The sequence below is a fragment of the Aquarana catesbeiana genome, linkage group LG05 (genome assembly GCF_042186555.1).
Source record: "Aquarana catesbeiana isolate 2022-GZ linkage group LG05, ASM4218655v1, whole genome shotgun sequence".
NCBI classification, from domain to species: domain Eukaryota; kingdom Metazoa; phylum Chordata; class Amphibia; order Anura; family Ranidae; genus Aquarana; species Aquarana catesbeiana.
The window spans coordinates 397,033,902-397,059,022 of NC_133328.1; the positions used below are offsets into that span (position 1 = coordinate 397,033,902).

At 38.2% G+C, this 25,121-nt stretch overlaps 1 protein-coding gene across 7 annotated transcripts in view; it reads right to left on the reverse strand.

Annotated features, from left to right (window-relative positions):
• The window catches only part of ATXN1 (ataxin 1), a 440,770-nt gene that overhangs the window by 118,468 nt on the left and 297,181 nt on the right, over positions 1-25,121 (reverse strand). For 5 of the 7 annotated variants that reach the window (XM_073631104.1, XM_073631106.1, XM_073631103.1 and 2 more), the window contains 2 exons: positions 24,655-24,716; positions 5,500-5,621 (listed from right to left, as the gene is read on the reverse strand). The gene's annotated coding sequence lies outside the window, so the exon portion shown is untranslated. The remainder of the gene's footprint in view (positions 1-5,499; positions 5,622-24,654; positions 24,717-25,121) is intronic. The other 2 variants (XM_073631107.1, XM_073631108.1) reach the window with 1 other exon arrangement.

A 25,121-nucleotide genomic window follows, 5' to 3' on the forward strand; every position in this document is an offset into this window, starting at 1 on the left:
TTGCTTTCTTCTTCTTCCATAAAGCCCAACTCTAGGGACTGTTTTGATCTTAACTGTGGACATTTTCTCCTATCTCATATGTGTCACATGTGGATATTTTTTAGCCTCTTGGCTGCTTTTCTCCCTGATTTCTTTCTTATATGAACACTGAGTTTTGTTGGATAACCTTCTCTTGTCATAGTTAAAAAATAATCCTTATATTTTGTTATAATGTATTTGAACCAATCAACATTGATTATTTTCAATCCTTATGCTGCTAGCAATAGTAAATAGATAAGAAAGTATATCATATTTAAACTTTTTTTTAACATTTCTTCAGTTACTTTCCAGTTTCCAGGCTAAGGCAATCCCAGGAGTCTTCAAGCAGAGAAAAGGGGAGAAGGGGTTTTCTCAGCTAAGCACAGCCTCCTGCATGCATGCCTGAGTGAAGGGCAGATGGGTTCCAGGAAATAAATGCTACATGAATCATCTGCCCTTACTCAAGATGGCCATGGCCAGAAATCCTAGTGGGTGTTTTCAAAGTGATTTCTCAGCAAAACAATCCATGCAGACATGGATGAGTTTGCTTTAAATATTAAATAAGTTAAATACCATTTTTGGTTTGTGGAGCTTAGATACAGTGCACTTCCACTTTAAATGTGATCTTGCCAATATTGAGAGGTTGGAATATTTTATAATCCTGCTTTGATTGGTGTTTTTTGAGAACTTATGTTTCTTTGATAGCACCTTGGTCTTCATGATGTTGTTTATTTAGATATGTTCTCTAAAAAAAATGGGAGCTTCACACTAATTGTACACTGATGGTCTCCATTCAAACTTCTGAAGACAAATGCCTACATCAGATCCTATAGCAATGGGGTTGAATACATAATAAAATATATTTTATAGAACAGTAATATAAAATCCTAATTGAACATATTTTAATTCTAGGTTGCAACATTTCAAAATGTTGAAGTGTGCAAGGGACTAATTAGCTCTTTTAAAACCATTTCCAGCTCAGCCACAATTAACAAATACCAGCCCTACTTTCAAGTGCTAAAGATAATAGCTGGCCAGGTCAAGTCTAATGGTAAATCTCTAAATTTCCAGTCATTGAGAGCACTGTTCAAATTACTTATTAAACCAGGAGAACCCTTTCATGGAGCAGTGCTTTAGCTGGTAAAAACATAAAAGGAACTGTGAGAAAAAAGGTTCCCTCCCTGTTTGTCTGGTGACCATTATCACTGGGACTGAAAGTAAGAGGAAATCCAATATTTTGAACTGTTACCTAAACAGAAATCAGGGACAAATCTTCCAATGAGGACATTTGTTTCAGTGACAACTGTCTAAGAAGGCGATAAAAAGAAAACCTAACAGGGTTTCTCTAACCAAAATTTTGAAAACTTTTGGTTTTAGTTATGCTTTGTTCAACATTGTCTCAACATCCAAGCAAGGCCCCTAAGCATTTGTTCAAGTAATTTATGCTGTCATAATGATATTTTAGTTGCTAGATAAATTCATACCACATAAAAGAAAAAGTGTTATAAAATGAATTTAAGGAGCCAAAAAAGATTAAAAATATGTAACATAACCTTCAAGATGTCAAGCTTCTCTGCATGACATCCAATCCTTAGAAGATTCATAGTTGACGCCTTGATCTAGATTTTATTTTAGAATAATGTCTTTGTAAAATGCTACATAGTAGATTAGCCTTCTTATATAACAACTTCCAAGGTATGAAAGAAATACGTGTTAAACTGCTGTGTTTTATATTTGCTCAGCCAGGCAGTCATTTAGCATTCCATTGTTACAGGCTAATTATAAACTAGTGAAACCTCAGATTCCATTCTTGGGTTACTGCCCAAGCAACACATTCTTATTTCCAGATATTTTAGACTATGCAAATACTTTTTGAAGAAACTGATTAATTGACGGAACTCTGGATTATGAAAACAGCCACAGTTGTGCAAAGTCGCTGTACTCACTGAATAGCCTCTATATTATTTTATTGTATTAATATTTAAATAGTATTTTTTAATGCTATTACCAACTAACCATCATTTCTTTATACTAATATCTAATGTATTCACACAGTATAATATATAAAATCATTATAATAATTTTGTAAATCAATTATATATTGTGTAACAGAACACATAGCTAGACAAACAGAAATTGGTCCAGACCTTTAATCTACTTCCATAAATCAGAATTTGAGTGTGCAAATGGACCTCTAAATTTCTGTAAAGAAGTGAGTAAAAGCATGACTTCATACAGGAGGTGTGAAGAGAAATAAGAGATCAAAATGGTCAAATAGTATGTAAAAGATGTATGGACTACTACTATACAATTTTTTGATGTGTATCTCTTTTAAATCGTACCTGTGGCATTGTGGTAGTCATAGACAAGGCAATGATATAAATCTCCATGTTCATCACACAAAGAATTACATCTGATTTTTAGAATGTTTCATAGATTTATAGTTGGTAAGGTTGAATAAATATGACTAGTCCATCCAGTTCAACCCGTGTGGCTGCGTGTGTGTTCATGTTGATAACCATTTCCCACATCCCTGTATATTTTGTTCGCTAAGATGGACATCCAAGAGTCTTTTAAAACTATCAATACTTCCTGCTGACACCACCAATTGTGGCAGAGAGTTCCACACTCGTATCAACCTGACAGTAAAAAAACCCCTATGCAGCTTAAGGTTAATCTCACTGTGTGGCCCCATGTCCTCTTTCACTCCCTGAGACTGAATAGTTTCATATTAATGCTGAGATCACCATTAAGAGATTTGTATAATCGCTATCATATCTCCTCTCAAGCCTCTCTTCTCCAGGCAGAATAAGTTTAGTGTTTGTAGTTGTTCCTCGTAATTGAAGTCCTCCGGTGTCCTTATTATTAATTTGTTGCCCTTCTCTGGACTCTCTCCAGTTCCAGCACATCCTTTCTGAGGAATGGTGACCAGAACTGGACGGAATACTCCAGATGTGGCCACACCAGAGACAACAGAAGCATTGCTCATTCCTTTTTCGAGGAATGAGGTGTACCTCTGGCAAGTGTTCTGTATCATAAACACTTAACATGACACTATCATAAGGGAAATAAAGGGGCTGCCACTGCTGATCTCCTAAATAAAATGCTAGCCGCCTTGCTGTGCTTGACTTAAGTAATTTTGGGTTACAGATCTGGAACAAGCATGCTACAAACGAGTGTCAGAGGTGTCAGAATTACCTAAATGCACATACTTGTTCCTGGTCAGTTACACAGAAAGCTTCAGCATGACAGCTAGGTAACTAGCATTCTCAAAAGGAAAGTTCAGCAATGACAGCCTTAATGATTCTCACATGATTGATTCCCTTTAAGAAAAAAATTTGCCTAATCTACATTGTTACATAAAATGACTAAATAAAAATCTGTAGTGGCATAGAAACAGCTTTGCCTGTAATACAAGTAAAACATCATGCATAATTTTAGCTGCCCTACAAACATCAAACTGCAGGATAACCACCTAACCCAGTTATAAATTCCCGACATCAATATCGCTTTAAGACATAGTTTAGACTGCAGAGGTAAGACAAATGTGGGTCATTAAAAGTTTTAATGCTTAACATGTTAAAGGCTGTGACCACAGAGGATAATATTTGCCATTCTTATAACATGATCTTTAAGGAACTTAATTCTGACGAAGCAAATTTTCTTTTTGGCAAAGGGAAGTAAGCAGTTTTGTTCTTTATGGTATGTTTTTACTTGGCTAAGTAACATAGGTTTCAATGTGGCAAGTGAGAGAGCAGAGGCAAAGAAGAGGAGCTGTGCGGCAACATGTCCTGGGCAGGGCCTATGACATAGGAAACACTTGATACATAGTTATAGATCCCTTTGATACACACAGAAGTACACAACTCAACCCACAGTGGCAGAACTGAAAAGTCATCTTATGTTTCTGGGCACCTGTTGCAAATTTATATTGTGACTCCAGTTACCATTTCTGTCAAAGAGTGAAGGTTCAGGATATACACCCACAACTACTGTATACTATATCATCCAGATAGCAGGGTTTTCACTGCAATTTACCTGTTAATTATGGAGTCATAATAGAGGCCCCTACACCAAAGATTGTACATGGTAAGAAAGGTTTACACATTGAAGAATATGTCAAGGCAAAGAAAATGGTTACAAAAAATGATAACTGTATAGTAATTTTTTTTTTTGGGTCGGTTTATCTTTTCATGCAGATCTTTCTGTTACCAAATGACCTTGTACTTATACTTAATCGGTGAAAAGTGTTAAAGTCATAAGTGATCAAAATGAGACATAAAAGGATTTTTAGTAGATCAGCTGATGCTTACTTTCACTTAAAGTACAACTTAAGGGGTTAGTTCACTTTCTCACAAAAAATGAAAAAAAAAAAAAACTAACCACATCCTCCAAAATCCCCATCTGTTGCCCTCTCCAGACAGTATAACAGTCCAGCACTTTAAGACGTCACAAAACAACACTGGAGGCTGTATAGCAAAATTTTGCTTGCGTTGATGAGTGTTCATTGTTCAGCTCTGGCCATCTGACCATGCTGATCAATGAGATCAGCATGATCAGATGGCCAGAGCTGAACAATGAGAAAGAAGCCTCAAAAGTATTCTCATTGGCCTGTGCGATCACATGACCAGCACTGACCAATTGCTTGCATTATGCTGTTACACAGCCTCCAGAGATTGTGTAATAATGTTTTAAAGTGCCAGATTGTTATGGCAGTAAAAGATGGGGATCATATAGTGTACATGCAGCAGGAACCTGAGGGGTGGAAAGGGTGTTGTGAGTAGGTTCACCCCTTCATTTTTTTGTGAAAGGTGAAATAAACCTTTAATGCTTCTGTATGACAGTCCAAGAAAGTAGCAAATCCCGCAACTATGTGATGCACAGCCTTGTGAAATAAATAAAAAAACGTTTTTTACCTTTCCTGACTAAGCCAAATCCTCAATCATTTGTGTCTCAGGTGACATTGCAGATTGCAGTGGGACATTTTCAGCAACAGAGGCAGTGGTGTCAATCCAGAAAGAAGTGGTCAGTAGTTGGTGTGGTCAGGCGCTAACTGACAAGCTGTAGACTTGTAAATTAGTAGTGACACTGCTGATAGCTAATCTCCCCCCCCCCAACATTTTTTCAGCCCACTGTAGTGCAATCAGTTTACATGAGAGTAGCAACTTGAAGCTCTGAATTCAGGAGCAGTGTAGCATTGTTGCCACCATCAAAGGAAGATGCATTAGGTGGAATTCGCTAGCAGGCTCAACAAGTGTTTGTGGGACTTTGCAGTTGGACTAAGTGAAAACTTCAACTGCAATAATGATGGGCACCCAATCTTCACCAATATAATTGCATTCTATGCAGGTGAGGTTTTTTGATCGCTGTGCAAAATCTAGTTCTGTGTACATTTTCTCATCTAACACTATAATACTGAAAACAAGTATTCAATTCTTAGTGATGCTCATACAAGAAGAAAACGTGACCTAGCCCACTTACAGCATTCACTAAGGCTGGTCTGTCTTCTGTTTCATAAGCGGTCCACCCCAGAGCCAGTAGAAGAAATGGTTAATTCTCTTGCAGCAGTTTCCAGCGCTCCCTTTATTCACATAAATAAATACCTAAACAAAGAAAACAAAAGAGGAGATAACTGCATTTAATTGCTTAACATATTAGCAGCAGACTCCAACTGATTGCTGGACCAAATGCATTTTAATGAGAGTTCTGAATGCAGGACCTAATGTGCAGTTCACAGCCATATGAAATCCATCAATGAAAGCAGAGGGATAATACACAGAGAGGGCCCTCTTATACAGCGCTTTTTATTCTAAAACAGCACATTGTGTACCCAACAGCATGCAGCATAAGCTTTTCATTACCACATCTTTCACTGCTTATTTCTCATTAAAATTATACCAGGACACACAGGATTAAAACAACATTTTTATTAATGTAGTTCAAAAATCAATGCTAATTATTGTTTAGTGGTTAATTTAATTCCGCACTACCATAAAAGCAGATCCAGAGAACACAATTTTGCCTATATATTGTCACAATTTTATTTTTCTCAAAGATATATTGAAAAAAGAAATGGTGTTTTACAGATTTCCTTTCTTTAGGTGAGAGTTTTTAAGAGCTATTAGATCACCAAGGCAGCTACCATTGACCAGGAGCTGAAAAAGGCCTCCAGATGTGCCTTACAAACACAAATACACTAAAGCCTCGTATACACGATCGGATTTTCCACAGACAAAACCTTGGACTTTTGCCTGAAGACGTGTGCCTGTCTTGCATACAAACGGCAAGGAATTGTCGGCCAACAAACACGAACGTAGTAACCTACTATGTGGTTTTTCAGCTCTTTAGCGCTACCCTTTGGGCTCCTTCTGCGAATTTCATGTTAGTAGAAGTTTGGTGAGTGTTGATTTGTGCTTTTCATTTCGCGCTTTTAAGTTTGCGCTTTTCATTACGTGCTTTTCAGTTAACTTCTGAACAGCCGTTTATCAACCAGACATGTTTGGGAATTGGAGGAGATAACGTGTTATTTATTATTGTCCTTGGAGTTATTGACCCAAGTCCAGTCCAGGAACAGGAGGAGGAGGATTTCTTGGACCAAAAATTGGTTGCTTTATTAATCGTGACAAATTATGTCATATGCCTTTGTTGCGGGAGCTCCAGGAGAATAATCCAGAAGATTTTCAGAATTATCTCCTGATTACGGACCCCTGCTTTCACCAACTCTTGGCATTGTTGACCCCCTATATTAAGAAGCAGGACACATGCATGAGGCTTTTATTTTATTTTTTGGTTGAATAATAATGATTTGATTTGTTATATTTTCTATATTTTTGGATGCATAGAATGCACTTTTTGGTTAAGTTCTATTGGCAGATAGCATGTAAATTTTATTTGTTTTCTTTTTTTAATGCACAATAAAAACAATGTGTAGAATAATACTTGGCTATGTGTTTTACTTCAAATGACAGTTTGGGAGTAGGCGGTTACATTTAAAAAATACAATGTAAAATTGACAAGGGACACCAACACAGTTGTATCTTTGATCTTAAAAACTACGGGATAATGGTGTTGTGGTAACTTGCCCAAAAAAAAAAAAGCATAATAATATTATTCTTGATATCACTAGAAAAAAAAAGCCATTGAAAATTTGTTTGCAATAACTCCATCAGTATCACCAGCAAAGCAGCTTAATTATTATAACATTAAAGAAGAAGATAATATGCGCTGCATTTTGAGATTTCATAATTTGCTGCGTCACGAATGTTAATTCTCCATTACGAACGCTAGTTTACAAGACCGACTTCTTCTGGCTCGTCCTTGCTTCTGAGCATGCCTGTTTGTAATTTGGACTTTTGTCCGACAGACTTGTGTACACACGCCCGACAACAGACATTTGTCCGCGGAAAATTTTAAAGCTTGCTATCCAACATTTGTGCGTGGAAAATCCGAAAACAATTGTCCGATGGAGTGAACAAATGGTCGGATTTTCCGCCAACAGCCTGTCATCACACATTTCCCGACGGAAAATCCAATCGTGTGTACGCGGCTTTTCTGTATGGCGATTTACTGGATATTAACTTATTATTTTCTTTTTGTGTATGTACCATACTTGGTTGTGGTAACTAACCGCATAGCTTTTCTTCAATTGGTGGAGAGGTTCAGTAGTAGAGGTTATAATCTCAATGACTTAAGAAAGTCATATGAAAAGGTGTCACTGCCCCAAGGGATACTTTACTTGATGAAAAACAGACCAGTACTGATGATAATGCAGGCATGCGTATTATAGGGACATACTCAAATCGATCTGGTAAAATTTTACATGTCAGTAAAAAATATTGGGACGTGCTACACAATGACAAAGATCTACCTAAAATCCTTCTGAAAAGCCCCATGATCACATACAGAAGAGGTAGAAATCTGAGAGACATGCTAGTGCATAGTCATACTTAAGAAAGTCATATGAAAAAGGTGATCACTGTCCCAAGGGATACTTTACTTGATGAAAAACAGACCAATACTGATGATAATGCAGGCATGCGTATTATAGGGACATACTCAAATCGATCTGGTAAAATTTTAAATGTCAGTAAAAAATATTGGGACGTGCTACACAATGACAAAGTTCTACCTAAAATCCTTCCGAAAAGCCCCATGATCACATACAGAAGAGGTAGAAATCTGAGAGACATGCTAGTGCATAGTCATTTAGGAACTGTCTAAGAAAAGTCATTCACATGGCTGCCGGAAAAACCATTAGGTAGCCACAGATATGAATACTGTAAGGCATGCCTTTATATTCCCACTGTTAAAGAATTTGAGAATCCAAAAAAGATTGAGAAATTATTAAAATACAATCATTATTTAATTGTAGTACAGAGGGCATTATTTATGTTATGAGATGCCCATGCCCATTTTTGTATGTGGGAAAAACAATTCGCCAATTTAGACGCAGAGTATTGGAGCATGTTAATGTCATTGCACAAAAAAGAGACCAATTGCTAGGCATGCCCTTGAAAAACATGGTGGAAAAGCTGAGGTATTAAAATTTTGGGCCATAGAACAATTTAAAATGGGATCAAGGAAAGGTGGCCTGGCTAAACATCTTTTGAAGTTGGAAGCGAGATGGATCTTTTGTCTCAAATCTGGAGCGCCATCTGGTCTTAATGAAGGCTTTATATTTCTATCTTTCATACATGACTAAAATCTCTAATATTTAATATTAATATTTGTATGGATCATATTGGTATTTATGAAAGGGAAATAATCTACATTCATTTTATATCCCTATTTGCTCAAAAGGAATTTTATATATGTACATAACAATGATATATGGCATAGGAGCTATCAATAATAAGTCAAGATGGTGATAGAATTCCCCTCACCAAAGAGCATGTGCGGCGGCCATTTTAGATGGTCAGGTTATAAAGATAGGGACTACAAACAAGAGACACCATTTTCTTTTCACTACGTGACAGTCAGCTACTATTGGTTGTTTGGTGATTTGATTTTGGGAGCATCTTCTGACTTTATTTTCATTTAGGTTCACGTGGTTACATTTTTGTCCTGACACATTCTTTCCCCCCTCCCCTCCAGTTTTCTTTTTTGTGGGGTGAGATATGCCTTGTGTCAATGCAGTCTTGATTAAGAGAAAAGCTTTTTTGTGGATATGGTGATATATGGGGCTCATCCATCAGTGCTTATTTGTGTCCACATGGATGAGTGCACACGTATTACATATCTGAGAGATAGACAATTTCATAAGGCAGAAGATAGATAGCCCATATCTTTAGTAAGACAGTATTTACTAGCATACGTTCTCTTTTTCTGTTCATCTCATTTTTATATGTGGCCAATAGATGGGAGGAGAGACAGATATACCCCCCATCTCTTGATACCAGGTGGTGTTGGTGAGTTGACCTTAAATTTGCATATCCTCTATATAGCCTGGAGCCTTTATATTGATGAAAGGAGGAGATTATAGCCCTCATATTCTATATGTATATATCAGAAACCAAACTTGGTAGATGTTAATATTACCACATAGAGATAGAATGTTGATTTATATATAATAGCATTGACCTCATCCTATAAGTATACTTGGTCATTTACATACTTTTTATGATTTACAATAAAGGTTAAGTTTTAGTTAAGTGGCCTTTTGGTGCGTAGGAAAGCGCACCCTATTCTAGTTCTAGTCTAACAGCATAGCTTTACCAGATCATGCAAATACTAGGAGGCTAAGTAGTACAATGGTGAGTTACATGAAAAATGTATAGTTTTAATATACAGTATCTCACAAAAGTGAGTACACCCCTCACATTTTTGTAAATATTTTATTACATCTTTTCATGTGACAACACTGAAGAAATGGCACTTTGCTACAATGTAAAGAAGTGAGTGTACAGCTTGTAGAACAGTGTAAATTTGCTGTCCCCTCAAAATAACTCAACACACAGCCATTAATGTCTAAACAACTGGCAACAAAAGTGAGTACACCCCTAAGTGAAAATTTCCAAATTGGGCCCAAGGTGTTAATATTTTGTGTGGCCGCCATTATTTTCCAAGAGGTTGAGTGCACATCATATCATATCCAGAGGTTGTCTTTGGGAAATAGACGTATGAGTGTTGCCAGCATTGCTGCAGTGGTTGAAGGGGTAGGGGGTCAGCCTGTTAGTGCTCAGACCATAAGCCGCAAACTGCATCAAATTGTTCTGCATGGCTGTCATCCCAGAAGGAAGCCTCTTCTAAAGATGATGCACAAGAAAACACGTAAACAGTTTGCTGAAGACAAGCAGACTAAGGACATGGTTTACTAAAACCATGTCCTGTGGTCTGATGAGACCAAAAGAAACATTTTTGGTTCAGATAGCGTCAAGCATGTGTGGCGGCAACCAGTTGAGTACAAAGACAAGCATGTCTTGCCTACAGTCAAGCATGGTGGTGGGAGTGCTGCCGGCACTGGGAAGCTACAGTTCATTGAGGGAACTATGAATGCCAACATGTACTGTGACATACTGAAGCAGAGAATGATCCCTTCCCTTCGGAGACTGGACTGCAGGGCAGTATTCCAACATGATAACGACCCCAAACACACCTCCAAGACAACCACTGCCTTGCTAAAGAAGCTGAGGGTAACAGTGATGGACTGGCCAAGCAAGTCTCCAGACCTAAAACCTATTAAGCATCTGTGGGGCATCCTCAAATGGAAGGTGGAGGAGTGCAAGGTCTCTAACATCCACCAGCTCCATTATGTCATCATGGAGGAGTGGAAGAGGACTCCAGTGGCAACCTGTGAAGCTCTGGTGAACTCCATGCCCAAGAGGGTTAAGGCAGTGCTGGAAAAAAAATGGTGGCCACACAAAATATTGACACTTTGGGCCCAGTTTGGCCATTTTCACTTAGGGGTGTACTCACTTTTGTTGCCAGTGGTTTAGACATTAATAGCTGTGTGTTGAGTTATTTTGAGGGGACAGCAAATTTACACTGTTATACAAGCTGTACACTCACTACTTTACATTGTAGCAAAGTGTCATTTCTTCAGTGTTGTCACATGAAAAGATATAATAAAATATTTACAAAAATGTGAGGGGTGTACTCACTTTTGTGAGATACTGTATATTAATATCATGGTTTGTAAAGTAGAGGAATTTGCTTTAGAAACCACCAGGGGCATTGCTGGAGTTCTAAATGTCCATTGCTACACCTTGTGTCTACCTCAAGTGAACTTAAGGAGGCTTTACGACCTGCCCCTGGGAAGAATGTGCTTGGTGCCCTGGGCTTACCCACTTGAAGACCAGGCCTTTTCAGACACTTTTTATTTACAAGTAAAAATCTGTATTCTTTGCTAGAAAACTACATAGAACTGCCAAACATTTTATACCATATATAACATTTACTTAACATTTACTTATATTTACTTAACTTTTTTTTTTTTTTTTTACACTGTCCCTTTAATTTGTTTTGATCGCTTTTATTTTGTCACAAGAAATGTAAACATCCCTTGCGATAGAATTAAAGCTTTACAGGCCCTCTTTATGGAGATATCTAGGGTCTATAAGACCCCAGATCTCTCCTCTACCCTTGAAATCATGATATAAAAAACTAAATAAAACACTGATCTCATGCTTTCCATAAAAAAAGGCGATGTTTAATATCTCCCCTAACTGGAAGTGATGAAAATTCCCCATCGAGGTCCCCAAACACCTCTACTGTAAGCCAGCGCAACTGCCAATTTGGATCCTGGGCTCCCTGCCAGGACAGGAGAGCCCGAAGAGGCACCCGAGGGCGGAGACCCCCTTCCACCGCTTGAAAAGGCAATTCAGCTGCTAATTAGCTGCTAGGATTGCTTTTCTTTTAGAGAGCATCATTGGCTGAAGAATACAATACTGGGATTATGGATGACAGCTGCAGCCATAAGCCCAGTATAACCACTTGCAGTTAATCACGTACATGTACGTGATTTGGTGGCAAGTGGTTACAGGAAGAGGGTTCAAAGACATTGGGCATCCTTCAATTCAGAAGGGGACTGGATTTTACTGGATATAGGGTAAGTATTGCAGTGAGGGCAGATTTTCAATTTTTTTTATTTTATTTAAAAAAAAATATAAAGAATAAAGCTACAGTGGTGCTTCAACACTTGTTTCTATATTTATTTATCTGTTTACTCATCCAGGATCGCAAATTGAAAAAAATAATACAGTTTTCTGTTATAATGAATGCAAAGTGTTTTAAGGTAAATGTCTAGCCAAAACTTTCTTCTTTAGTCTTATGCCACATACACACGATCGCACATTCCGACAACAAAATCCATGTTTTTTTTCCGACGGATGTTGGCTCAAACTTGTCTTGCATAAACACAGTCACACAAATCTTGTCGGAAATTCCGAATGTCAAGAACGCGGTGACGTACAACATGTACAACAAGCTGAGAAAAATGAAGTTTAATAGCCAGTGTGGCTCTTCTGCTTGATTCCGAGCATGTGTGGAACTTTGTGCGTCGGAATTGTGTACACATGATCGGAATTTACAACAACTGATTTTGTTGTCGGAAAATTTGAGATCCAGATCTCAAATTTTGTTTGTCGGAAATTCCGACGCAAAATGTCCGATGGAGCCTACACACGGTCGGTATTTCCGACAACAAGGTCCTATCACACATTTTCCCTCGGAAAATCCGACCGTGTGTACAGGGCATAAGGGTTCACCTAAGTCCATCTGAGGCTGGAAAGGGTGTAAGACTTCAACTGCTCCTTTTCTCTTCCACCTGCTCTCTCCTGTCCTTCCTTCTGCCCAGGGGCAAAGCCCCCACAGCACCGGGGTCCCCTCCAGGCAACAGGACCCTGGACTCTGCTCTCTCACTGCCAAACTCCTGAACATTTATGGCCTATTTCGCCACCTTCTGGGCCTTGTCTACTCAGAGATTGGTGGAGACTCCATACATATTAAAGTGATTGTAAAGTCTGTTTTTTTTTTCTTCATTTACTTTGATGGTGACAACGGTTTCACCAAACTAAAAGCAAGAGAAAGTCTAATAGGGACTCTGACGTCAATAAAAAGCAGTTCAGCATTCTTCTACTTTAAAATAAAATGTTATTGCCTTATTTCCTTGGAGCAATTTTCCTTTACTTCTTGCCTGGTGAAACTGTATCGCTGGGAAAATAAGCAAAGGGAAATCTCTCCAGAGCATTGGATAGCAAAGAAAGTTTTGTCTGGACATACACTTGACTAAAAACCATTACAGTTTATCTTTAAACAAATAGTGCAAAAATATGTGCTTCCTGTTTTCTGAATTTCTTAAATGTGCATTTTCAGCATTAAAAGCTTCTTCCCTGGTAAACAGTTAGATCCATAGGCTATTACCAAGTGCTTCCAGCTTTCTTTATATATGAATTATGCAAATTGCAATACCACTTTTTCACCAGAAAGAGTGCTCTAGGTCAGGTCTGAGAGCAAGGCTCCCCTTCTGAAAAAAACTGGCCCATGGGAGAGGAGATTCCATTAGTGTGCTACAAGTCTGCGTCTAAATCAACAATTCACTCTTCACTTATAGCTGAAATTTTGTTTACAGGAAAAAAAAAAGAGCTTTAAAAAGTCATTAAATGTAATCCACTTGAAACGATTGCCCAATAATTTCAAATTAGGCATTCTTTTTTTGTGGCAGAGTTATATGCCATGACTCTGAAGCAAGATGTTCATGGAAATGACTTAAATGTTGTATACTAGGAGAACTCCAGAGGAAATAAAATGATATTTTACTGGTGCTTTTGCTTGCAGCAGAGATTTTGAAGGTTGTCTACAAGCTGTCAGAGCTCACATTTGAACAACTTGGAATTGATAACTATCTCAAATCCTTCAAGACAAGGCTGATAAGGATAATCCAGAGAGATACATGCGCTATCCTTGCTCACATCATGATGATATTTAATAAAGTCAGAAATGTCAACTTTACATTATGGATTGCAATCTAAAAAAATCTATTCATGGATTGAAAACTGGCTACAAGGGCATTCAAAAAAAATTGGCGTGGCACCATATTATTTTGAAAAAGGGTTCCACCTCCAATATGCTTACTTTTTTGCACAACAGGCTGATGGTAGGCTTAATGACCACAGTTGTAGGCAGGACTTTCAAGCATGCCCCTTTACCTCCCCAGAGGGCAGCATTTAGCAGAGATTGTGGTGAATATGACCTCAGGGGGGCATGAGATACATATGAATGCCGCCTCTATTTACATACCAATGCTGTCGGTCCTCAGCTATTTACATATTAATACCGACACTATTTACAGATGAATTCCAGTTATTTACATGTAAACACAGGGTCTGCAGGTGAGTCACCTGTACATGGCAATAGGGCAGAGCTAGGCAGCATTAGTAACAGAACTTCACAATGAGATATCGGGACACAGCACGGGATTAAAACTTCAAGGGAGAAGGGAATTTAAACTTGGATAGTTACCAAGCATGAGGTAGCTGCTTTGGACCCCACAATAATGTTGGGGCCAGGGGCAGCTGCCCCTTTTGCCCTGCCTTAAAAACGGCCCTGGTTATCGCTATGACAAAAGACCAATTTTAAGTCATAAAGGCACTGGAGTTTATTGGCTAGTTCCTGTGTAGTCTGTTGTTTATATATAGATCTTCTGGAGAACTGATAAACTACCTTATGAAGTGCATGATGTATAGAGATGCGCTTTATTGAACTCCAGGATAATTGTGGTCAGCTCAAGAAAGACTGGAAATTTTTTTTATCCCCTCGCTGTTTACTGCAGATTACGGTACGATGTAGATCATCATTACTTTTTACACTGCTTTATTGAATCAACCCATATGTGCCGACTACATTTTATTAGCATAATACTCCAAATGGAAAACCGTAAGTCCAGGATGTATTTAATATTTTAGCTTTGAATCCAAGGAAATGTATACAAAGAACTGGATACGAGTATCTGAAATGTGAACCAAACAATGTTTATTAGATTTTCTGCCTTTCATTGTGCAGACATTCCTTTTTTGCATAACAGAAATTCTGAATTTAGGGCCACTGAAGGACAATGAATTGAGCTGTCAGCACAGAATGTAGTCTTTCTCAGATCACTTATGATCTGAGATATACTATATTGTGTCATAGCATAGCAACGCTCACAGATGCGACCATGTTTCTAATTATGTAAAATCAGCTAAGTATTAAAAAAAAACAATTCCAAAGAAAACTGGAATGTGTATTGCTTATCAACACCACAGATTACACTTTAAAGTGTCATATCATTAAAAGCCATCAATAAATGCTGTATTACATGCTGTTCATAACCACTCAGTCATTATAAGATATGTTTTCAGTATTCTGAAAAAAATCTGGTTGATCCTGTTGTTCTCGGTCCCCCCCCCCCCCATCCATGTCCCCACTGCAGTTGGGGATTTTGCAGAGCAGTGCTGGCAGCTAGTGCACCTGCACTTAAGTTTTCAGTGTATTTTTACCCTGAGCATTTCCTCTCTATCACATGTGAGCAGCCTCTGTAACTTTAGAGTCATACATGTGGGCATATACACAGTGGTAAATGGCAGCCCACTCCTCCCTCCCTCCTCCTCCTCCATGTTCATTAACCAGCTAAATGCAATGGGGGTGGGATATTACATCTTGATTGATGGAGGCTTCACTTCCCTGTTATTCTAAGACACAGTCTGGAGGGGTGTGGCACAGCTTGTGCCTGTGAGAAATCCATGCACACCATGTTATTGTCAAAAAATAATAAAGATTTGATTTCAAATATATATTTGTATGACAATTTAAAACAGTTTATTAAGATTATAATTATTTTTATATTAATTATTTATTTTTACTCTGTATTCCAAAGAAGAAGCTCCTCCTGCCACTGCATACCTGCAAACAGGCTAGGAAAGAGCTGGGTCATGTGACAGCTGTATAACTATTAGGAAATAAGGTTTTTTTTTTATTATTAAAATAATTACAGTGTCATCTTCCATATACAGAAAGAGAAAGGGTACTGTAAATTAAACAGTGTGTGTTTAGTATAACTTCAATCACAAATAAGGTTTAATTTTTAAAACATATGAACAAAAGCCATCACATTGATCGTCTGTGAGCAATAAAATCATATCTTTACAGTATTTACTGTGTGTGTAAAATGTGCAGATATACAAACAGGTTACACCAGATATACAATGAATTTTCAAACAAGCTTTTTTTTTTTACTTTGGAGTGTATGAACATATGCTGGCTAAGCAGGATTCTGTGATTAGGACATACTTCATTACTCTCTTCATCAGTATCTCATCAACAGACCATTGATCAGATTTCAACATGGGGACATACAAGACACCAGGGATTTCCTTAGTAGGGAAGATATGTTGTAGGCTATAAAACAATCCTGTGTTTTTTTATAATAATCACTTCCCGCCCAAGGTACGTCATGTGACGTCATGGACTTTGAGTGGGGACATCTGAATGATGCCTGCAGCTTCAGGCATCATCTAGATATCATCTTTTTCAGCCAGTGATTCTGTGCACCATAAGAACAATCATAGCGGCAGTTCAGCCACTTGATCGTTCTTACTGGCGGCAGGAGAGGATGTTTCCCAATCCTGCTGCCCTCCAATGCATCTTCGAGCTCGCAGGTACGATCGGCAAACTGGAGAAAGAATCCGCTGCAAGTTTACCATAGAGATTTTGTTATGATGTCACGTCTGGGCTGGCGGATGTAAACAATGCCGAGGATTCGGCTGGAAAGGCTGAGTTTTTTTTCTTTCTTTCTTACCTCAGCTTTTCCAGCTTGGAGGAGAGATGTGGGGTTTTAATGACATCTCCCCATAAAGAGGACCTGTCACGGACTATTCCTATTACATGAGATGTTTATGTTTTTTTAAAAAATAAAAAAAATTAAAGCGGCCCTGTCCCCGCATGCTTGCGCACATAAGCGAACGCATACGTAAGTCGCGCTCACATATGTAAACTGTGTTCAAATCACACATGTGAGGTATCGCCGCGTGCGTTAGAGCAAAAACATCAATTCTAGTCCAAGACCTCCTCTAACTCTAAACATGTAACCTGTAAAAATGTCTGGCGCCATTCCACGAGTGTGCACAATTTTAAAGTGGGACATGTTAGGTATCTATTTACTCGGCGTAACATCATCTTTTACATTATACAAAAAATTGGACTAACTTTACTGTTTTTTTTTTTTTTATTCATGAAACTGCTTCTTTTCCAAAAAAAAAACTTGTTTGAAAAATCGCTGCGTAAATACTGTGTGACATAAAAAGTTGCAACAACCGCCATTTTATTCCCTAGGGTCTCTGCTAAAAAACATATATAATGTTTGGGGGTTCTGAATAATTTCTAGGGAAAAAAATATGATTTTTACATGTAGGAGCGAAGTGCCAGAATTGGCCCGGATGGGAAGTAGTTAGTTTTGTATTTTTACTGTGGACTTCAGACAGAAGTTCTTCCCATTAAGTATAATTTGGCCACACCCACCAGTCACTTCATCTCAGAAATTACGATTTTCAAAAGTTGCCAGGTATGCCAATATTGTTAAAGACAAATGTAAAGCTATACAGTATAAGTAGAAAAAAAATCATGTTTAAATAATTACTCTTGCCCATGATTGCTGACACACATAGTAGTGCATAAAGTCTTCTTTAAATGTACAGAATGGGGTTTATTTTCTAAAGGCAAATTGACTACTGCAAAAGAAGTTGCACTTGAGTATTTTACCCAGAGCTTAGTGATTGCAGTGTTCTTGTTACTTTTTTTATCTGTAGATTTAGTTTCATACGTGTAAGTACCAAAATCTTGTTCACTTGGTCTTACCCTGACTCTTCTATCTTTCTTAGATGTCTTAGATTTCTTTTCAGCTTCCTTCCTCTCTTACCACCTCATAGGACTGGTGTCCTCGACATGTAGCAGAATACACTTTGACCTAAATTTTTGAAGAAATTTTATTTTTTTATTGGATATGTTTTATAACAGAAAGTAGAAAATATTGGGTTTTTTAAAAAAAATGTTCAGTCTTTTTTCATGTATATATTAAAAAAAAAAAAATCCAGTGGTGATCAAATACCACCAAAAGAAATCTCTATTTGTGTGAAAAAAATTATATAAATTTAATTTTCGTACAGTGCTGCATGACCACGCAATTGCCAGTTAAAGTAGCGCAGTGCCAAATAGCAAAAAATGCTTTGGTCATGAAGTGGGTAAAACCTTCCGGAGCTTAAGTTTATAGGGAGTGGTGAAGTGGTTAAAGTGGCATTGAACCTACATTAGTAAAAACTACCAATATGCTGCATGATGATCATACTCACTATAGTGCAGGTCTCAAAAGAAGCATTCCAAATCTAAAATTAGCCATGCTAACAGAATGATACACACATTTCACGTGGTATATTATGTATACTGTATGTATTGTGTGACAGTGCAAGGCCCTGCCACACTAAGTATAGGAGGAATGCACACAGGATTCACATCAAGGTACAAGGCGAAGCTACAAAACATTGTTTTTGAGCAGAGAAAACTATTTGTACAGCTTTCCCTGTGTTATGTAACCCCAGATCGGGGTCTGGAGCTTGAAGGCTTCAAAGTATCTTGGGTGGGATAAAGCCTTCAATCCTGTGTCTGGATCTTGGTGAAGACCTGCAGGTCCTGTGAATGCATACGTGTGCAGATTAGTTATAAGATGACATAGGCAGCGCCATCTCCACCTTGCACTCCACTATGCGTTCCAGCAGGAGCGCGCAACTTTGAGCCGCTTCTTCCGCTTGGACGGACTGGATGAATTGACGGCACACTCACTTATAGGTCTCTCTATACGACGTATTTTACGTTTGACCGGATGTCTAGCGTTAAGCTGCCACTCAAACAACTGAGCCGATGAAGCCATACGAGTTTATACAGAGGAACCACCAAACAAGCTGGTCACAGCATCCATGAAAGGAAGACAGTCTATATGCCAGCCTTATCTCAGTTAAATCCATGAAGTGGTGAGAGCCTCCGGGCAATATCTTCTTATCCTGCCCTTATTATACTCTCTTGTCGGGCTCTCAGCCTGTCATACCATTATCATGCTGATTTGTGAAGTATATAAAGGCATTACTGATAGCCACTTTTACATAGGATTGGACTGAGTTACCAATGTGTACTGAGAAAGATATATTCTCCCGTTTTCACTCCAGCATGAACATTGGCTAATCTATTCCATAGTTTATATGCTATACGCTGACATATGAAATTCGCTTAACGGGTCCAAGATTACATATATTAGTGCTTTTCCATCATAAGTGACTTATATATCTGTTCACCTGAATCTATCTATACAACCACTGCACAAGAAGTCCTATATAGGACATGCTGGGTGTAGACTGTACAACCAAACAAAAGTCATCTTAGCAATTCCAGTCCTTCCTTATTGGATACGCATGAGTGTGTGTGTGGGGTGTGTTGAGTCTGGCGCCATATTGGGACAAGGTTGTCAATTTTTAATTGTAATTTTAACTGGGTACAGGGGGGGGGTCTCACTAGTATGGTGTCATTATACCCTTAATGGAATAATCTTATGGCTGAATTTTTTCAATAAAGTATTTTCTCATTTTTGATACTCTGTGGTTTATCTTATTAATGGCTATTCTTTTGGAGACATCTCTTTGTCATATCCTTATCGTTCATATAGTTATAAGCCAGACCTGATCTTAGCTCAATTCTCCCAATTGGTGACATAGCCCTGTCACAAGAGAGCTGTGCGCTCCACCCAAGAGGGACGCGTGTTCCTGCCAAGAGACTGCACCCAATGATTGGGAGAAGATTCCTTGCTCACAGGGTTGGGAGAGTTGGAACAGCTGCAATGGGGAGCCTGGGGAGACTAAGAAAGCTGAGGTGACTGGCAAATCCAGGAGACCAGAGGGAGTCTGTACGTCTCAAAAGAGTGAGAGAGCTTGGGGTATCTGGAGAACCCCTACTCAGAGACCAGAAGTGGACTTGTACAGCTGGGGGCTGTAGCTAAAGGCTGTGTGAGCCAGGAAAACACAGGGGGGCCAGGTCTGAGAGACCAGAGACAAGAGCATTTTTTGTTTTTGTGTGAAACGTAAATCCCCTACATGAGCAATGGATGTGTTGAACTTTTATTTTTCTATAAAGCTCTTAAGCCACAAGTTCAGACTGGCATAACTCACTAAAAAAACAACTCTACCATTGAGCTAAGACTTTCCCATATGAGAATATATACATACACAGTATATACACACCCACTCATCTTGGAATAATGTCAAATCTTTGGATAAGTTTGTGTAACTGAAGATTGAACATGGCATAAGTAACTTTGTATTTATACAATTATCTGCCTGCTCTCAAATAGAACTGTATTACAACTTTATTGCTACAAGACTCTTATAAGCACGTGCCCATTTTCAATATGAATAAAAACAAAATAAAAAATAAATAAAAACATTGTTCATATATCCACGTATTGTAGTAAATTAGACCCATAAGGGTTGACTCATTTAAGGCAAATATGCTGTTTACTTTGCAAGGGGATTTTTCCTAAGCTAAGCAAATGAGATGAAGCTCTGCTGACTTCCATCAACCAATCATGTACTGTACATGCAAAAATATCTTATTTTTATATTTTCCTTGCACATAATTGGGTATTCTTTGTAAAGTGATTTTTTACAACATTCAAGTTAAGGGAGAATTCCCGTGCAAAGTGAAAATTTCCCTACAAAGTGAGGAGGTGGCTTTTGTGAAAAGGTACAATTGTTTCCATCAGACAAGGTTAATCTGAATGTTATATAAATACTGCAGCTTTTTGCATGATACCCATAGGAAAAATCCTTGAAATGCAAAATGTTATACAATGAAAGGAACCTACCAAATTGAAACTGATAGGGATATGTCTACAAGGACATTCACAGCACAGATAATGGCACTAATGCTGGCCATACGCTATACGAAAAATCGCCCATTTTAGAAAAATGAACATTTCAGCCGTGAGCGCAAACGATAGTGCCATTATGTAATGACCGATAAATTGTTCAGTGGACATAAATGAATGCATTTTTTGTTTGCTTTTTTACATATACCTAGTGCAGACAGTTTGGACGGGAAACACATTAACCTTTCAATTTATCGTTCGATCAGCAGAAAATTTCCAAAGTTGTCCTTCGTTTTTTTGTCTCAAAAACGTCCCAACAATTATAGATTTTGTGCCCATTAACTGGCCGAAAAACAAACAAACTGTCTAAATGGCTGAATTTCGGCTGATTTTTCGTATAGTGTATGGCCAGCATAAGTACATGCTCTGCATGCAGGAATTCCCAACAGCAATGCGACAATAAATATTGTGCATCAGTTTATCTCCCATGGCCTTTGTTTTATCTTTATTATGAACACATTGCTCATCTTTGATATTACTGTACATTTGTTTTTGTTTTTTCTTGATAGTGAAAGGTCTACAACAAGCTCTCAAATGTTACACCACATATCAAACATCTACTGTGTGAAAAAGTTAATAGATAGGATCTTCTTTTACTTAAAGTGGCTGTAAACCCTTCCATATACCCAATAAATGTGATACACAGAGATGAAACAAATCCTCCTACATAGGTTGTACCTGCTTATCTGCAGATATCGCTTCCTTACATCCGTTCAAACTGCAGCTTGTTTGAGCTGTCAGTAAAAAAGGGGCAGAGAGCTGAAGTTACACTCTGCAAAGCTTGTAACAGAAAGAATAGGGAGTCCGCGCTAATGGGTGTAAATAGGAGCCTAGGTGGGGAGTATATACCTAAATTGATAGACTGCTGCCCTCACATATGCTGACTCCACAGGGGGTGGAATGAGCGGAAAAAGTAAAAAAAAAGTGTGTGAGTGTGGCGCTGTCCCAGAGTTGTAAAAGAAATGTCCAAAGTCTACAATTTTATCCAAAGTGTCACGTGTGTATTCCCTTAAGTGAAATATATATGGCAGTTATTACCACTCCTGTGGGTTAAAGTGACTAGTGATTTAAACATAAGAAGCATAATGAGTGCGATAAATCGCATCCAAGGTGTCTAGTGCTATATTCCCTCAAAAGGAAAAAACGGTATTAACCACTGCTAGAAGCATGAAGTGGTCTGTGTCTAAACACTAGGAAACACAAAGTTGCAATAAATACATCACACGTGACATGCAAAAAATTCTAAAGTGTCTGGTGCTAAATAAATAAATATTAAAATATTGCTCTACAAACATTGCAAATAACAAAGTGACAAGTGCCCTATAAAGAGGTCACTCTGAAAAGTACTAAACACACGTGCCATGCAAATGGTTCTGTGATAATAAACAGTTCATATGGGTATGTGCGGCGGCCATTTTCCCTGGCCGCCGACACACAAAAACATGGCCGCTGGAACACAAACACATACCAAATATGGCCGCTGGAATGCAGGTGCACTACGGACCGCACAGCATATAAGGATAGGGGAGACGATGCAGGGACCATGCTCCCGTAGAAGTCCGTATGACGAAACGTACGTAGGGCGTGGCCTTTGACTGAACGCCTTGATGACATCTCCCTGCAAAGCTGACGCTTAGGAACAACTTTGTAAGCATTGTACACCGCTCATTTTTTCCACTACAATGTGAGTACCCTTTTCATCTGACCTAATAAATAGTGTTTTTAAACGGTTTCACACTATGGAGTCCTTTCTTCTTATGTCCTTATGATATCATCCTGGTCCTGGTCTTGCCAAGTATTGCTGCACAGTGGCACATACTGTGACTACTCGTTACCCCTGCAGGGGACATACAGCTGGTGAGTCTCTGCACAATCACAACGCGAGACACCAGCACTGGATTAACACCTGTTGTGTGCTTTGAGGAATCCTACAACGGACACCTTTTTTCACTTATAGTGCACTGGGCACATACCCATATGAACTGTTTATTATCACAGAACCATTTGCATGGCACGTGTGTTTAGTACTTTTCAGAGTGACCTCTTTATAGGGCACTTGTCACTTTGTTATTTGCAACGTTTGTAGAGCAATATTTTAATATTTATTTATTTAGCACCAGACACTTTAGAATTTTTTGCATGTCATGTGTGATGTATTTATTGCAACTTTGTGTTTCCTAGTGTTTAAACACAGACCACTTCATGCTTCTAGCAGTGGTTAATACCGTTTTTTCCTTTTGAGGGAATATAGCACTAGACACCTTGGATGCGATTTATCGCACTCATTATGCTTCTTATGTTTAAATCACTAGTCACTTTAACCCACAGGAGTGGTAATAACTGCCATATATTTCACTTAAGGGAATATACACGTGACACTTTGGATAAAATTGTATATATGCAGACATTTCTTTTACAACTCTGGGACAGCGCCACACTCACACACTTTTCTTTTTTCACTCTGCAAAGCTTAGTGAGGAGAGCTCTGAGAGCTGATTGGAGGGAAGAGACACACCACCCATCACACAGAACACAGGAGCTGGGGCTGTCAATCTGCTGGAGCTCCCTCCCCTGTCACCTTTTGTCAGGAAAAGTTGTCAGTATTGACTCATGCTGGAAGCAAAGGAATGAGGCAGCAGACAGGAAACACACTTGGTGCTCTTAATTCAGACAAGCAAACACTATAGATGCTTTCTCCGTATATAATCTTTGTTTAGATATAACCTATGCATTGATATGCTTTGAGATTTGTTTTAGAAAGAGTTGTATTTACTTGAATGACAGATTGTAGGTCAGTACAGATCAACTCATCCAAAACCTCAACATTCTGAAAATGAAGCATGCAGATTGTGCATGCTCCATTTTTGGTGTGCTGCCCATTTGGGTGTATTGACCTAGTGTCATGTTTGGTGTGTTGACTTGATGTCATGCCTACTAAGAGTTTGTCAGAGTAACCTACATTGTCATGTGACTGCAGTATGTGTTAAGAATGTCACTCTCTGTAGGGACCCCTCCTCCAATACTGAATAATTTAAAACGGGAAGTAGGACAACTTGATCATGCGATTATACTTGATACTAAATTATGTGTGTTAGTGTAAATGACAAGGGATAGGTTCCTGTTTTAGGATAAGGTGTCTGGATTTTCAAAATAAAAACAGGGGACCCCCTACTAACCACACCTACAAAAAAAAATCACACATCCCTATTTATAGCCACACCCGCAATGTGTGGTGTGAATGTACAATATATATATGTTCTGAAAAGCTCTGTACTAATAATCATGTTATCGTACAATCGCTTCAAAAGCTGTATTTTTCATACAATTTTCTGATCATGTGTGTGGGCGATAAGGCTTGATGAAAACTAACATCCTCGGTTGGCACTATTATTATTATACAGGATTTATATAGCGCCAACAGTTTGCACAGTGCTTAACAACGTCAGGGTAAACAGCACAATTACAATTCAAATCAATACACACTAAAGGCAATTTACCACAGATTCTGTCTGATAAAGATTTTACGGCAGTGATCTGGGTACTGATCTACTTTCCCAATTGTCCTTTTTATAATCCATCACTAGCAGGGTTTAAATGGTACATAATATTTACATTGCATTCAATATTGTAGAGAGGTCTTTTGAAGATATGATATCTATTATGTTTTTTTATCATATTAATAAAGCCAACAGCATGCTTACCTACTGGTGAATCTGTGCCCGTGTACATCAATCTCAGAGGAAGTTCCAGCTTCTTCATAAAACTGAAAGAAAACACAATTCTCTTTAATAACTTTAATGTAACAATATATAGTGTAGCTGATTAACTACATAAATGATAAGTACAACTAACAGAGCTTATTTTTTTAAAGAGAGAGAGAGAGAGAGACAGAGAGAGAGAGACAGAGACAGAGACAGAGACAGAGACGCTAAGTGTAACATGTTTGTTATTTTTATAGAAAAAAAAAACAACCCTTTACAATCACTTTAAATCACAATATAATATATGAGAATATTTGATGCACCTATGCCTCTATAAGCAGCATGCTAACAAGCGGAAACTGCCCATTTTGCTTATATCAATCACATTTTTTATTTATTTATTTATTTATTTATTTTTTATTTATTTTTTTACCACACCTTTTAAAATTACACCACAATGACTGTTC